General features: G+C 41.7%; 1 protein-coding gene across 8 annotated transcripts in view; it reads right to left on the bottom strand.

The window, feature by feature from the left end:
• The window catches only part of mef2aa (myocyte enhancer factor 2aa), a 225,562-nt gene that overhangs the window by 193,061 nt on the left and 15,307 nt on the right, over positions 1–17,194 (bottom strand). The window contains exon 1 of one of the 8 annotated variants that reach the window (XM_085968811.1): positions 14,821–14,914. The exons of 6 other annotated variants lie outside the window; for them this stretch is intronic. The gene's annotated coding sequence lies outside the window, so the exon portion shown is untranslated. Of the gene's footprint in view, positions 1–14,820; positions 14,915–17,194 lie in introns of those variants that run through there. One more of the 8 variants, XM_085968810.1, reaches the window with a different exon arrangement.

Raw genomic sequence — 17,194 nt, 5'->3', positions numbered from 1 at the left:
ACTTATAAAAACAGCATTCCATTCAGAATTGATATATCCCCGAGCAGTTTGCCTGGCCAAGGCATTATATATTCGTTGGACTTCTTTCTATAGGTTGAGCATTTTACCTAACGCAGTGAAGAATTACCGAATTTTGTACAACACATTTAGTGAAGAACAAAGCTGCAAATTTTATTTCCATCTTACAAGGCTTCTATGGCCATTAAGGATTTCTTGTTTCAAGGAAGATAATAGATAGTAAACAGTGCAGTAAAGGGAGATTGAAGTTTGCTGTGCAGTGCTTCCAGTTATACAGTAGCGATTATGAAGCCTAAGGGATGAAAATATAGGTCGAGAGTCTGCCCTCAGACCCGGCCCCCATATCAAATCCCACAATCGGACCAGTTTTGGGGCAGTTCTACTGCACGGATTGCCTCAAGAGGAACTTTTGGCTTCAAAAGACTCTCCGATTACTGAGAAAACCAAAAAGGAAAATTTGCGCAGTGAAACAGCTGCAGACACTGCACACACAGTAAGTGTGGCCTCGATTATAAACGGTTGTCACAGTTAAATAGGGCTGCTGCTCTTATTTACAACCCCAGCTTTCATTAGTGATGTTAAACACTATTGTTATTGTTCTCACTGTATCCTCCCATTTAATTTCATTTAAAAAACTTCATGCACCAGGATCGCTGGTAGGCTATTTTTGAATACATTTAAGTATGACTTTTATATTTGCCAACAGCATTACCACACACAACACCAGAGATAGATCAAATGATCTGTTCCATGATGGAAGTAGCAGTCATATTCATGCACAGCTACAGGCCATTACAGTAGTAAAAAGCTCCTTTGGTTGCATAGGAAAGGGCTTCTTAAAAATTGAACAATGGATTTCTAGGTAATCCCAGGTACCAATAAAACAGCTTCCTTAACCAAACCTTTAACTTCAGGGTATTTAGTCACATAATGTTTATATTGTCTAAAAGATTAAAAGAACCACTTCGTACTCCTGTTATGCCCTCCCAAAATATAGTATTTCAAAACCGTTTAGGAATAGGAAGAAAAGAAACAGAAATTAACTTGTATTTATATAAGCGTCGTTCACGTCCTTAGGGCATTCCAAAGTGCTGCAAAATGGATTGTTTTTTTTTAATGTAATCACTGTTGTTATGTAGGCAAAGGAAGCAGCCAATTTTGACACAGCAATATCCCACAAAGAGCAAATAAGATCCTACAAAGAGCAAATAAGATAACCAGTTAATCTGTTTTTCGTGCTTTTGCTTGAGGTTTAACATCTCATTTGAAAGACCCCACTGCCAACAAGGCAGTAATCCCTCTGTGCTGTGCTAAATTGCTAGCCTAGGGTTTGTGCTCAATACTGGAATGGGGCTTGAAGCCACAACCTTCTGAATCAAAACCTTCCTACATAAAAACAGAATCCCACCCCCTGCACGGGCTGGTTATTCCTCTGTGTATGTGGTGCAAGTGGATTGGCCCTCGCTACTGTTATCACTGAATCTGTAATCACATTCCACTGGATCAGCTTCAAGAAACAGCATTTTGTACCAGTCTATACAATATTGTGGCTGCAAACTCGTTAAAGTCGTGTGTCAAGTAACAAATTATTACTTCCTCCTTCATTATTTCCATAACACACATCTTTCTAGCTTTTTTGTCACAATTAAGCTTACCCATTCATTTTACCTACAAGAACAACAACTTACCTTTCTATAGCGCCTTTAACATAGTAAAACATCCCAAGGCGCTTCACAGGAGCGATTATCAAACAAAATTTGGCACCGAGCCACATAAGGAGATATTAGGGCAGGTGACCAAAAGCTTGGTTAAAGAGGTAGGTTTTAAGGAGCGTCTTAAAGGAGGAAAGAGAGGTAGAGAGATGGGGAGGTTTAAGGAAGGAATTCCAGAGCTTAGGGTCTAGGTAGCTTAAGGCATGGCCGCCAATGGTGGAGTGATGAAAATTGGGAATGCGCAAGAGGCCAGAATTGGAGGAGCACAGAGATCTCGGAGGCTTGCAGGGCTTCAGTACATTTAGTTAGCAAGGGGTAAAGGCTATAGCTTCCCCCTTTGGTGAGATTGAGCTAGTGAGATCAGGCTAAATTTGCTAATGGTTTGTTGTGATGTCTTTGTGGTCTCCCTGGGTCATGCACCATTTGCAGTTGAGGGGGTGGCCTCTGCCACTACCACTCTGAATGGGGCACCAAAAAAAAGGCAAGACAATCTTATAAAGCCCTACGTTCCAACTGAAATCATCTATGGACAAAACTCTTCCACCACATACTGAAGGGAGGCACTCTCCTCAAGTCCTTCCAGCCAGCCAGCCACAACAATCACCCCAATACACAAAAAGGGCAAGAACAGCAGCCGAGGAGGGAAGTGGTTAGTGACAGAGGAGCAGGTCATCTGCAAGGAATTATACTCTGTGCGTTACTCCTTTTAACTGCATGTCATGGATACATGGTTCATTCTTATGGTCACAGCAAAGGCTCCAAAAGTCTAAGGGTGAACAGAAGAGTGAATTGGGGATGAGGGACATCCTTAACTAGTTCCTCACTAGGGCAGGAATATGGGGAAGGTGGGAGGAGAGTAAGCTATTAGCACTCACCAAGGATGAAGATTAGCAGTAAAGAATCCGATTTGTCATCTGCATACATCAATAAAGGCCATTTGCTTGTGTTGGAAGCTTCATTCTACCCAGTTGAAAGCCTTATTCATCATTCAGGAAGAATATCACTGTATCTGGTTGTACTGTCAAGGTGGATGCATCACAATGATAGAAAAGCCTGGGAGCCAGAGGATTTGGTCTGCCCACAACTCTAACCACTATTTTGTAAATCACTGTTAAAGAGGCAATAAGATCTGTAGGGCCAACAGGCACTGGGGCCCGGGCCCTTTCCTTGTTTTAGGGGTGATTTGTGGCAGATGTTTGAAGGACTCTGGGATACCTTAATCGTTGAAGGCCTTTGTCAGCAGTGGTTCAGTTTGGAGAGCAGGTTTGTCACACACTTTCTGACACCCAGTTCAGAGCAGTACCACCAGAACCCTATGTGCTCAACTGGTGCCCAGTCCAGGGAGACAAACAAACACATCAACAACAACAGCGTGTTTTCAAATCAGGAAAATGCTCACTTCCAAACGAGACAGTAAAACTAGCAGCTAAACAATGTTCAACAAACCACAGGTTCACTGGGTTTATGCCGTGTTATTCAGATGCTAAACTGTAGGTTTTCAAAGCAACTGAGCTGAAAAAACAAAAAGCGCACTCTGGTAGTGCCCAGAAGAAGCAACAGTACAGAGGCACCATGAAAAACCAACCTCAAGACAAGCAAGTGGAAGGACGTGGCACACTGTCCTGCATGCTAATCTCTTACGTCAATAATGAACATGTACAAAGTGAGCAGAAAACAAGAAATTTGCAAAAACCATACAATGTCTGTAACACCCAACTAACCCCAATTACCGTTCCTTGGCTTCACCTGATCGCTACTCTCTGATTTAGCTGGTGTTCTGTTTGTAAACTTTGGTGGTGTCTTGCATTACAGGCCTGGGCCCTTCACTTTGGGGTCACAATATTTTTTAAAAATCAACACTATGATCAATCCAGAAAGTTGTAGCATCAGGACCAGGTACAAGGAGGTATACCCAAGAAAGTCACGATCCAGTCAGGAGTCACAACTACACATTTCCTAAAAACTCATTTTTAAATTATTCGGACGATAGAAGTGTACTGAACACGGAGTTTCAGCTACAATTCTCATCTTAAACTAGCTGTCACTTTAAATCTTGGTTAATGCCAGAGCAACGCTCAGCTCTAAATACACAAACTGCTGCAGACAAGATCCATAGCTTTCATATTTAATTGAATAGACAGGACATCCTTGCCAAGCAAATGCATTTGCTTTGCAAAATTAATTACGAAAAATACCATGGGATGTCCAGCTGAAAGGGCAGATGGGGACTTGATTTAGCGTTTCATGTGAAAAATGGCACCGACAGTGCAGGACTCTTTCAGTGCTGCACTGGCGTGTCTGTAAGGAAGGCATTACTTCTTTTGCAAAAATGATGCACTTGCTATTAAGGAGACGACTTAGGTCAAAAGTTGTTTTGGCAAATGTTCAAGAATCTTCAGATTGGGTCAGTTTCAAATAGTACGCATATAGAGAACATGGGCCAATTTTCCAAGTTCACGATACTGACAGGAGCCTCACCTGCTGCCGATAGATAATCAGGAAATCACAGGTGCATTGCCCATAATTTTGCATCCATTAATAGATGAAAAGGTTGAGGACGGCCTACATACAACTTCCTGATATTCACTTTCCAAACCAGATGGCTCAACAGCTTCCAACATTCCACTGAGAACATTATCGGACTTTAGGATTGATTGATCTACCCTCCAAAGGAATTGCTAGATCAGAGTTTCCAATGCTGAGGTTTTATTTTGAGAGGTCGGAAGGAAGTGAAAAACGTAATCATGGAAGATTCTGGGCAAGATTTTATTCAGTTTCTATCATTGCAAAAATGTATTTGCATCATATTGCACAATGCAAATTCCTTGTGCCATGATGCAAATCTGGTTATTTAAAGTCACAGTGCACCTTTCTGTGGTGCAATGATGAGGAAGTGAAATCCTCTTTCGTGTAGCACTTGAACTACTCAGAATGGTAACGTTGGCAGTTTTGTGATAGACTTTCCTGTCACCAGACAAGACTCAACTAGATCTGAAAAGTTTACATCAGTCAACATCAATGATGCTCTCTTGATAATACCAAATTAAAACCAGCAACTTGATCAACTCCAAAACAAGTAATGCAGATCGGTGGTGTTGATGCAGATCATTAGTACAGGCCGGACTCTAAAGCACCAGTATGCTAGCTGATGAAGACCACATGTCCAGCCTCCACACGGCCTACTCTGCTCAATAAACTACAGGAAACTCTCGATTTACCGGCACCTAAATAACCGGAAATCTCTGTTAACCGGCGAAATTCAGGAGTAGGTTCAGGTAAGTTTTACTTCATATTAGTGGCAGTTCCTGGGTCTGTGGCTGTGTAACTGGGGCTCCTGCACTTGTTGCTAAGCAACAGGGACGCTTGGTCTGTGGCCGGAGTTCCTGCACATGTTGCTAAGCAACAGGGAAGTCTGGATTTGTTGCTGTGTACGGAGCTCTTGTACCTTTTAACTATATCTCTCTGTAATCCGGACTTTTTGATAAACCGGCACCACACCGGTCCCGTCGGTGCCGGATACCAAAGAGTTTCCTGTAACATGCTTATCCCATTATTGTGCTCATCACAGGTCCAATGAATCGCATTGCTAATGCTCTTTAACCAGGGCACAGCTATTTTCCGCATAGCAGAGACAGAAACACATACCGAGACAATAATTAACATGTTGTTTTAGATGCACCTTAAACTGATGCAAGTCGATACTGCTCCCACTGCTTCTTCAACAAGTTTTTCTGGATGCTCATTTTCAGACCTTCCCTGGCAACCATTGTTGGCTATGAAGGCTGCAAAGCCATTATCCATTAAAAGCAACACAGAGATACCAGTTATAAGCAGCCACAGGAAACGCCTTTCTGCAAAACCTGAAGTCACAAATACAAATCTGAAGTCACAAGATACAATTTTTGACAAGCCTAGTGAAGTAGAATTTAAAGCACCAGAACGCATGCCCACAGGCTGAAACAGATGCACACTGACAGTTACAACTCTTCTTACTGAAGAGAACACAGTGCAAGATGCCAATGCTGGAAGAACAACTGACGACAAGATGGCCAGAGGTTAACTTATAGTGCCAAGGAAGATCGTAACCTACCAAAAACGCTTTTTTGTGATGGTAGAAGTAAAATTTAGAAAATTATTCTCGTTAGCAAGCCTGAAATGATAATTATATATATAAAATTATAATTTAGCAAATGCTACGTCTTCCCCACCCCCTTTGGAAGAAGCTGAAAAATATTTTAACAGCAAAAAGTTATTTACTCTCTAAATTGTTGACTACCCAAATAAAAAACTTGGCCTAGGTTTTCTGTTCCAGTTACTGGAGCAGGGACCACTTCACTGGCTCGCTGCTCGCCATCGTTTTTGGGACTTTCCAACAGTAGCGACAGGGGGTGTGCAAGGCATCCACCAATACATAGCGAGCGCTTAGTAATACCGCGCGCATGACAGAAATAAGTCATCTGACACATTTCTGCCATTTGCACCAGCACAAGGGTGCAAGGAATGCAGGGTCATTTGCTGCATACTCGATTGTACTTTTCAAATGAAAATTCAAATTGTGCCGGCCCCATAGCCATTCACCAGCAGCTGCCGAGCCCCGCCTCAAATACTGGAAAATCAGCTAAGCACACCATCATGAGGGGTGGAATTCCTGCTTGACATGAAGATGCAGCAGGAAAATCCTGGCTCTATTTTAAACCAAGTGCAACTATGACAAAGTACAAAGTTCCAAAACGGTTTAACAGACCCGGATTTCTTTCTCCTCAATATCATACCAGGACACCACTCCAACAGGGATCAGGGAGAAGTAAATAATCCCTCCAAGCTTCTTGAATTTTAATTTTTTTTTTTTGAACTGATCAACTGGGCTGACTTGACCGCTTGAATTGTTTTTATAAAATAGTCTCCTTGGCCACAAAACCTACTGTGTCAATAAGCAAGACCATGCTTTTTTCCCAAGCCACAGAGCTATTAATATAACCTCAATTCTAATTTTATTCAAATCGTGTTCAGATTTTTGTTAGACTGACAACAATAATTGGCCTCTACTTCAAACATCCAACTCCAGAAAATGAACAGACGCTACAAATCTGCCACCTCCACTGTACAGTCTCTGCAATGATCAATGACGTCCTTCAGTTACTCTCCTCCTCACCTCCCACTTCCTGTACCATTTGCTCGGCATCTGCGCGCGCGCGCATCTCTTCCCTGCCCTTTCTTGCACCCCCTCCCAACACCGTGCCCAAAGTCCATAAGATGGCCTCACTGTAAGCACACTTTATTTTCCTTAGGAAATGTTAATGAGAGGTGTTGTTATATAGATGGACAACAAAAAATATATTTCTTCTATCCCTCGCATTCTTCCACTATTTTTCTCTCCTGAACTTTATGTTAATGTGCGTTTTCCTATCTTTTCGGTAGCTCATTATACCATGTAGAAGTTACTAAAACCTCACTTTCAATGGGATTTTTTTCTACCTTACACCCATCACCAAGGCTATTGGTTTCAAGGAAAGAGACAGAAACCATGGTACTTGATCCCCAAAACACAGGTAAAAATCCTGTAATCCATATACAGTAGTAAAAAGAGAATTTGAATTATTCAATCATTGTAAACCAGTGCTTCTGCTCATCAATCAATTAGTTGAACATCTCCATGGCTCTTTTAAACTTTTTAATCCTATTACATACTCCCTTCTTTCATTTTTTAAATCTTGGTCTGCTTAATCCCACTTTTCACTTTATAGTGTATATATAGATATATAAGTACTTCCCATTCCTTTCCATTCAATTTAGACTAAAAATGTGATCTTGTGTTCCTCTGTGGGAATGACTGAGGGATTTCATTTCAACGGATGCCCTGAAGATACTGTTACAGTTATTGTGCAGAGTGCTTAATGCAATGCCGATTACTATTTAGAGAGCTTTTAAGTTGAGCATTTTCTCATATGTCTCCCTCTGTGACACCGTGATTTATTTATCGTGGATAGCTGATATTACATAAAAGGTAAACCTGCTGCCATAGATAAGAGCAATTGCTCTGACAGGACATTCATGGGCCACATATCTCTACTTCATTCATAAAATACTGTACCAAAGAATTTTAATATTCATCAACCTGGTCCTAGTTAGCATTCATTATTAAAAAAACTAATATAAGGTAGTCACCAAGAAATCTAATAGGGAGTTCAGAAGAAACTTCTTTACCCAAAGAGTGGTGAGAATGTGGAACTCGCTACCACAGGGAGTGGTTGAAGCGAATAGTATCGATGCATTTAAGGGGAGGCTGGACAAAGGAATAGAAGGTTATACTGATAGAGGAAAGACAGGGGGAGGCTCGAGTGGAGCACAAACACCGGCATGGACTGGTTGGGCCGAATGGCCTGTTTCTGTGCCGTATATCCTATGTAATCCTATGTATGTATGTAATTTTTAAAAAGCACAACATTATTCCCAATTCAAGCTGTCCTGCTGCTATTTTTTGTTCCCCTTATTCTTAGCTGCCAGTGGAAATCCCAAATTTGACCTGAACCTTGAATTGCAGCTACAACTGTTTATTTTCGTTCTACTATAATCTCTTTATTCCTTTACAGTATCTCTCTTTAGAATACATTAATGTCCTGCATACAGCGCACAGTTCCTGTATCATGTTTGCAACGCTTTCCCAAAACAAGTACTTATTGTGACAAAACTGTACACTCTCCAGCTCAGGTGGAGAGGCAGTGGGGTATTGAGCATGGGGCCTAGGCAGCTGAAAGGCACACCCACCAATGGTCAGGTAAGGGGAGATGGGGGAGGGAGGGGTGTACAAGAGGCCAGAGTTAGAGAAACAGAGTTCAAAGGGTGTTGTGGCTATGGATAGGGAGGGGGCAAAGTCATGGAGCAATCTAAACACAAGGATGAGAATTTTAAAATTTGTGGCATTAGGGGTCAATGTAGGTCAACAAAGCTTAGGGGCAATTGTCAAGAAGGACTTGCGATAGGATATGGATGAGCTGAATTTTACAGAGTGTGAAGGACGGGTGGAGAGCACAGGATTTATCAACTAGTGGTAACAAATGTACGAATGAGGGTTTTAGCGGCAGATGGGTTGAGGTGGGGTGGAAAATGTAGAGGTTACCGAAGTGAAAGTAAGCAGCCTTGTGACGGGGAGGCTACGAAGTCAGTATGGGCCGAATAGGATGTTGAGGTTAATCAGATGTCTCCAAACATTTAGTGAAGTTGGTCTGAACCTTCAGCTTGCATCCCCCCATCCCCACAACCCGTCCAGCGGAGTGCATTTCAAAATGCTTAATCTCGCACATAAATTTGCTTGTATGGCGTTATACAACTTTTAAAAATGTTTCCTCAGTGATGCCAACCCCCGCGTCAGGAGCCTGAGATGTAATGTGGAGCGTTTGAATGCAGCTTGAGTTGTTGGGTTGGGCTTTGCTGGTCATTTTGTTCTGCAACGGTCTTGGTTTCTCTTGACTGGCTACAGCCCATGTCAATCGTATTAAGCCCCACCTCTCTTCATTTGGCTCCTGAAAACAGATTAAGGGCCCTTTCCTTCTCCGATTAATTAACCCCCTGCACCTTCAAGCTGGAAAGAGGCGGTAGGGGGTTGCATACCTCACTGGGATTTTCCTTTTCTGATTGTCAGCAAAATTAGCCATTCACACACAGAAACCCCACAGTGCAGATAGAGGCCATTTCGGCCCATCGAGCCTGCACCGACACATATCCCACCCGATCCCCATAACCCCACGTATTTAATCCCCCTAACACTAAGGATCAATTTATCATAGCCAATCAACCTAACCCGCACATCTTTGGACTGTGGGAGGAAACCGGAGCACCCGGAGGAAACCCACGCAAACACGGGGAGAATGTGCAAACTCCACACAGACAGTCACCCGAGGCCGGATTCGAACCCGGGTCCCTGGCGCTGTGAGGCAACAGTGCTAACCACTATGCCACCAAGCATACCAGGACTTTATGAAGCCACATCACCTCCCTCTCTTGTCCACTGATGAAAACGTCCAGAAGCTTGCAAAGTAACTTAATTTTAAAAGAAAACAATCAAATCATTATAAACCACAGTTTTTTAGACTTTGAGGTAAGTGTTGTATAATCACGATACAAAAGGGGGTTGTTTATTTATGCTCAGTACAGCAGTTGTGTGTGCATTTACTGACCGACTCCTTCCACTCCCCACATCCCTGCCAGTCAGTCGGTCACTCTCCACCATCATTCATGAATACTAGTCTGGTTTAGTCTTTACTCTGAATGTGCAAGCCCTCAAATCCTTACTCAATTAGCAACTGAACACATTGCCACATTATGCTCACCTCCTATACCCTGTACCGATTTACTGGACAATGTAATTATTCAGCCACATAGTCCCAAGTCAGCTGAGAAACCAGATGATTGGGAACGGTGGGTGGTTGAAAGGCTCATGTCCGGTCTGGGTGGGTTGAACTAGGCCGTGAAGGTTATTGCCCCCGAAGTGCTTCTTGGCACGGCACCCACCCAGAAAGACTTACTTGCTCTCCTACCCCAAGTACTTGCTGCCCCACATGTTAGCTTATGCAACCCTAAATACTCTCTGGCTCATCTGGCCAGTTACTCAGTTCTCTCCCAAGTGCTTTCCAACTGCCAGCCTGTTTGCCCTACTAAAACAAATGTTTCTTGGTCCAGGGCAACAGCAGCTCTGGCAAAGGTCCAAGCATGTGTCATAGTGTATATATTTTGACAACTTTGTTAAATACACAAGAGCAAAAGGAAAAGACCCCAGACTTACCAGTGCTGTGCGTAACTAATCACCCCCCAGAGAAAATGATCCAGTTGGAGACCAAAGTTTTTACTGCCCGAAATAGGTTCTTAAATAATGATGGTGGAAAGCTCAGTAACAGATAATGACATTTATTGTTATGTTCCCATAAAGAAGACACTGACAATGTAACTTAAAACGAGAGATATTTTCTGAACGCTCAATTATTATGTGCCCTAGTTGACTTTCAGCATGAGCCCATTAGAAAATCCTTCTGATCACAGTGCTGGGCTTCCTCAAATCAGATTAAGTAAATCTACTGTATAAATCCAAGCTCGTACTTTTCCCTAACCAATCAACATGAATCAATGCGAAACATTAAAACCAAACAATTACAATAAAGGACTAAGCCTCATTGTATCTGTGCTATTTCACATTTTTGATCAGCTTTGAAAATTCTACACATTAAAAAAAATCAACTATTCCTGACAAAAAGCCTACCTTCTTCAAAAATGACACTATTCGTAAACAATAATTGTATTGTTAGATTAACTCATCCCCCTTAGCAACAACTTGCATTTATATACTACCGCCATGATCTCCTGCGCCGGCAGATCGTGACGTCAGTCGAGTGCGCAACGCCCCATTAGCATCCCGGACCGGATATTGAGTGGCGCCCCCCTGCCTTACCGCCTGCCGCTAGCAACGACAGGTTGAGGGGAGCGTTTTGCTGTCAGAAAGGGACTGGGGGAGCGTAATTTAAAGGCGACCACTTCCTGCCTTTTTTTGTCGGTGACATTTTTGCACCACGCATTCTGAGAGAGAGACTTCTGGAGAGATTCAACGCTGTGTGAAGGAGTTTTGAGTACTGAGCAGCACTTTGCAGGTTTATTTTGATTTGCCCTTCCTTGCTTCGCCAGCGTTCTGAGGTAGTGCCTCGCTCCTCGGCCTTTGCGCCTTAAGACAGGTGTGAAGCGCCTGATTTAGCGCTCCAATCACCTCCGGGGGCGATAAAAGCCAAGTTTGCTGTCGGAGGCGATAATTAGCGCCAGGCGCTAAACTTTGCGCACAGCCGATAATGGCGCCCCAAATGGGGCGATACTGAATTTTTCCCCCTGGGAGTTTAAGGTGCAGACTGTGACCAGCTGGAGCAGATTCCTGAACAAAATGGGCAAGATGAAAGTAGAGAAGTGAAGTGAGCAGCGCATTAGAGAAGGTAATCCTTGAGGTAAGGAAGCGATGGATGAGGAAGTCAGTAGAGGAGGTGGTGATGTAGATCTGTAATTGGGAAATGATCCAGAAGCAGGAGAAGACAATCTTGGCAACAGACTTGGTGTAGCCGAACGCCACCAGGTTTTGCCTCACCACTCACCGAGCAACCAGGGAGTTTCTTTTTGGGCTTAAATAAATAGGCTGTGTCCCTGTGGAAGAGACTGCATCCTGGAACTGGCAAACAGAAACTCTACCCGTGTAGATTTCTCGGAAACTTGATTTGGACAGACAAACATGGGTGGTGGATTTCTGCACATTCTACCCTCTGCTGACCAAATCAATACCATTTTGGTATAAATCAATATAAATAAACTCTACTAGAATGATCAATTCTGCAGGTAAATATACTGCTGAAGAACAAGCCAATACAGAAGGCTGTGGAGAGCATTTAAAATGTAGGCAAAAAGGTCAGGAAAGAAAAAAACACATATCTTGAGGGGAAAAACACACCCAGATATCAAAAAAAAGCACCGAAAAAAACGACCACTGCACAAATGGGCTATAGCACTTTGACACAAGGACCTTTTACAGTATTTCAGCAATGGTGCGCCCTTCAAACGTGTAGCTTCTGCCAGAAATCAGCATTTGGGCATTTTTGAAGAGCCACAAATTTTAATGAGAATATTTCATGTGATGCTTTACAAAAAACGCAGCCATCCAAAGACGGAAATCTTGCTCTGTACCCCTTTTTTTCAATGACTGCACCGCTGAATGAAAAGATACTTTAAATGTGCTTAATGCCGAACGGGGTTATTGAGGGCACAAATCAACGAGGCAGTAATTGTTGTGTTGGCAAATAGACGCTCAAGGAGCAAGGTATTCACAAGGCAGCTGTTCTTTACATGTTGGTCTTCTAAAGGAACATAGAAAACAAGGGGAGGAAAACTATCCGTCATCGGTTTGGCAAGAAATCCGGGAAGTTTTATGTCCATTTACACACCCATTTTTAAAAATGGTAAGCAATGACTGCTGAACAGAAAAAATGAGTGAACTATTCTGGAAAATATCATTTATTGATACGATACTCGTGTTTTGTTAGCTAATGAAGATTGCACTGAAACTTTCATCCCCACCCCATCGCAGGGAGCCCAGAGCAGAGCTGATTAAAAAACCTTTGGTAAAGGAGGATTTAAGAATCAACATGGTATTGTTGATGATGCCTTACATCAAATGTAATCAATTACATTTTAATAGCCACACCTTTATTACTTGCGTGGCAAAACCTGTTTATAACCATGGAAACAGCCTGACCCCAGATGCAAATATTTTGTATACGTATGAAAGAGGAGGGTTGCAAATATGTTACCTGCAGTACTGCTCGTCTTTGATTTTTAAGCACAAAATGAGTCACAAATCCTTTAAAGTCTTTTGGAGAGGATCTCAATACAGATCTTGAAGGAATACCTGGGACTTCGCACCTCCCTCACAAGGACACTGGTCACTCATTCATCACTGCTCTGCAGGCTGGTTTGAGCTTGATCCAAGTTTTATCTTCACTGTGCAGAATTTTGATTGCTTGAGCAGGCAGAATTTTATTTACAACAATTGGACGTCAACTTACACCCCTATTTCCAATACCTCAGTACTCACTCCAACGTAATCATCTTCTGTGAATGTCAAGAAACCTTATATGTCAACTTGTAAAGAAAAACAAAATGGATTAGATTTCTAAAAAAAGGCAAGAAATTGAATTGACCCCATCACCAAAAATCCATCTACAGTTTAAAAACCTTGAGGGTGGAATATTAGGTGGATGGCAAGAACACGCTCTCGAATTAATTATGGCTTTCTGAAGAATAAGACCCGTCTCAATTTTGTCACTTCATAAAGTTGTTAGGATAACATTGGTTTTAGGATGTCAGTTAAACTGCCATCTAAATTATAATAATGGGATGAAGTTGTTGTATTAATGTTTAAATTGATTCTTCCTTTGAGGCTACTGAAATATATATTAGTTGGAACATTTTACTAAAATTGACTGAAATGCTTGTTGTGCTTATAAAGTGCTTTGAGTCACCTACAGTAATAATGTTGGGATTTTACAAAACAATGCAAGCTTGAAAAGGTTAAAAAAAATTATTTCAATGGACTTCAAAAATCTGTAAAATCAAAAAAAAAATTTTAAACTGCATTTAATTAAATCTTTTTTTATTTAAAAAAGCAGTTTCTGAAATGTGCAATGGTAAGATTGATTTGGAACGTCCAGCTATCAGCTTTAAACTTGCATTTAAGAAAGAAGGAAGGATTTTAGTGAATGCTGAGAAGCTCTCGTCAGTCAATGCTTATCTAGTCTGAACAAAGCAACGAGTGACTCATTTTCTTAAGCAACCCAAGTGAGAATCAACAAACAAATTTATTACGACCTCCTTTCCCCTCAGTATTCTGCACTTCAGGTAGATTTTATGCAGGTTTAATAAACACCATCTTGCTACTCTATTTCCGACAACTGTCCTTCAGGCAACATACAAGGCAGTAAACAAGGGTTCAATGCCACCGTGAAAAGCTGGTAGTGATAGTTCATACCATGATTTCATTACATATTGTCAGAACACACCAAGAACAAAAGGTTTCCATCTTGTTTCAGTTATCCGGTTACATTTATAATTACATCATTTTTAAAATCGTGACACATTTTGATAACTTGCAACAAAACCAACACCTAAATGGATAGAATCAGACCATGCATTAATAACAATTTCTCCTGCTTTCAGAACTTAGAAATTCACAGACGACAGATCTTTTCACCGTATTCCAATCTAAAGCCTGAGTAGCAGTTACAGTACCTCAGGTCTAATACTTATCTAGCAAAGCTGCACTATTACCACTGATACAAATTCATCTACAGCCTGGGAAATAAAAGCAAAGCCATAAAACCTCAAGAAAAACACTTTTCTATTACTAACATATAACCCAAACTAGTGGTTAAATGATGTCTCCGATACAGTTGGACATTTCCCCACATCAGCATTATTTTTAAATCATAATACAAACCATTCACCGGGTTCACAGATTTTTTTTTATATAGCATTTTATTCAACATACACGAGCCTGAAAGAAATTATATTTTACCTACACGAGCGTAATCAGAGGCAAATCTGAAACAGATCTGAAACCACAGATCCTCCCAGTCACGCGGAGATGGAAAACAACTGCTCGGTGATGGACTCACTGAAACCAACTGTTTGTAGTCTATCACGAAGGCTGACTAAGTCACCAAACGCCGCTAGCCCAGTGGACACCTCACTCCTGTTTGAAAAGTGGTGGCAGCTGAAGGAAGAGATATTGATGGCTCACTAGTGGTTGAACAGCTGAGAAACCATTGCTGTCTTCTTCTATTTCACCTGCATCAGCAAAGTCGCAGCTTGTAAAAGCTCACATGGTGAGGCCTTTCAGGCGAACTCTTCACTCAAAGTACACGGCAACTTCTTCTCTGCTCACTTTAATGATCCCTAAACTCACACTTCAGAACTTTTGATCAGCTTTGTCGGGAGATCGAAATATTCTGACTAACAAAGAAACCCAACGCTTTTAGCCATAGCACTCACGGTAGATGGAAATAAGACTACGCAATTCAATAAATAGCAAGTGAAACCAGCTTTTCCAACAGCAGAATTATTTTAATTACAGGATCAACATATGTGGTTATATTGTCAAGTTATGTTGTAATTGAGGGTTTTAAGTCAATGAGTCAAGAAACAAGGGTAACCTCTTAACAGCTAGGTTGAAATGCAGGCAAAACAGGGGTGTATATTCACCGCATAATATACTTCCATGACCTCATGATTTAGTACTGCATCTAAATGATTCTCCCAGTCGCACAAAGGCAGCAAGATTTTAAAATGGCACTAGACCAAGACAGCTGTGTTCCTAGCTCTATTTATCAAATGATACATTAAATTGAAATTATTTTAACTTGATCATCATGCTAAATAAATAATTCTATGGCACAACAAATCTAGTTGAAAACTACTGTGGGTGGATTAATGGGATTACCATGTGCAATAATGCGGTCACATCTTTCAAGAGTAAAATGAAGACAGATTCCTAAAGCTCTTTGTGTTTTCCAAGAGTGTGCATGACATCACTGGGGTTTATTGAGCAGAGAGCTAATCAATGAGCGTCATTAAACCTCATCAGCAAGCTCTCAAATAAAAGCATGAATTAGATTGCTCTCCTTGACAGTAGGAGCCATGACCCACCATAAGAACTAGGTTGATGACTATACATTGAGAGGATGAGCCTGAGTATAGTCTCTAAATTTCATGAGCAGCGAGTTACACAATCAAAAATAAATGCTTCAGCATTTCTGCAAAGTTGTGTCGGCAGAATAGCATATTATAATGTGACAGCATGAAGCAAGAAAAAACATATGAGATGAGGATGAATTGTAAGCACTCACAAAGAAGCATGGCAGCAAATATCAAATACAACGTGAATAATTTCTTTGATCACACTTGCAAACACAACAAAAACAGAAAAAAATCAATACTTGCATTGCATGGATGAAGATTTCTCCTGAGCATTATTTATAGTGAAATCGTACACACATTTACAGGTTCTACTACAAATACCATAAGAAAGAAATATTCTCCCACAGCAGTAACTGCAAATCCATTATTTTGGAGGAAGTGTGGAAGAGAAGGAATAGACCCGAGTAAATGGAACTCCATAGAGTGAAATGCCTTAAGCCAGGGCTCTACCCGGGAGTTCAGTGAATGAGGTTCACTAGAAATGCATCATCAAAAGTGCATGCTGTATGTATCCACCAATACAAATCTGCTCATTTGGAAGTCTTGCATGAAACTATGCCACTATTCTCCATTTTTAGGGTTCCTACCAACGCAGTCAAGCATTCCCCAGCTGAGCAGGTGGGAATCCATCTACAAATGCCACTCTAGAACTCTTCTCTGAAGAAGTGAACAATAGGAGATTGTGCTGACCCACCCACCCAGGTGCAGAAGGTCACGGAAGGAGCCCCGAGGAGGGGCGGTTGGTGAGAAGGTCACGGAAGGAGCCCCGGGAGGGGCGGCTGGTGAGCAGGCCCGGGCGTTGGGCTGAAGATTGTCGGACAGGAGGAATGGTGGAAATGGAATGGCGGCGCGCACAGACGCAGTGGCTTTGCTTCTCCCAGGACGGTGCTATTTACGTTTAATGTTAATGTTATTTGTACTGGACTCATTGGAGCTTGCAAGATCACATTTCATTGTTCATGTACTTGTGCATTGTACAATGACAATAAAGTTGAATTATTATTATTATTATTATTCTCGGAGAAAGGCTTCAACACCTCCCCCAGAATCTAAAAGGACGGTGGAATTGTGGGCACGAGCAGTGGTGATGCACGCCGGTGCACCAACCTGCTGGGCCAGGAATCACCTATAAAATTATGTTACGTTACATTATACAGTATCTGCAATTTCCGTCAATCCACAGTAAAAAAAAA

Source organism: Somniosus microcephalus, chromosome 27, assembly GCF_052327205.1.
Source record: "Somniosus microcephalus isolate GS21.2 chromosome 27, FLI_Smic_1.0, whole genome shotgun sequence".
Taxonomy (NCBI): Eukaryota; Metazoa; Chordata; class Chondrichthyes; order Squaliformes; family Somniosidae; genus Somniosus; species Somniosus microcephalus.
The sequence above is the reverse complement of the archived record's forward strand: the minus strand, read 5'-3'. Positions and strand labels throughout refer to the sequence as shown.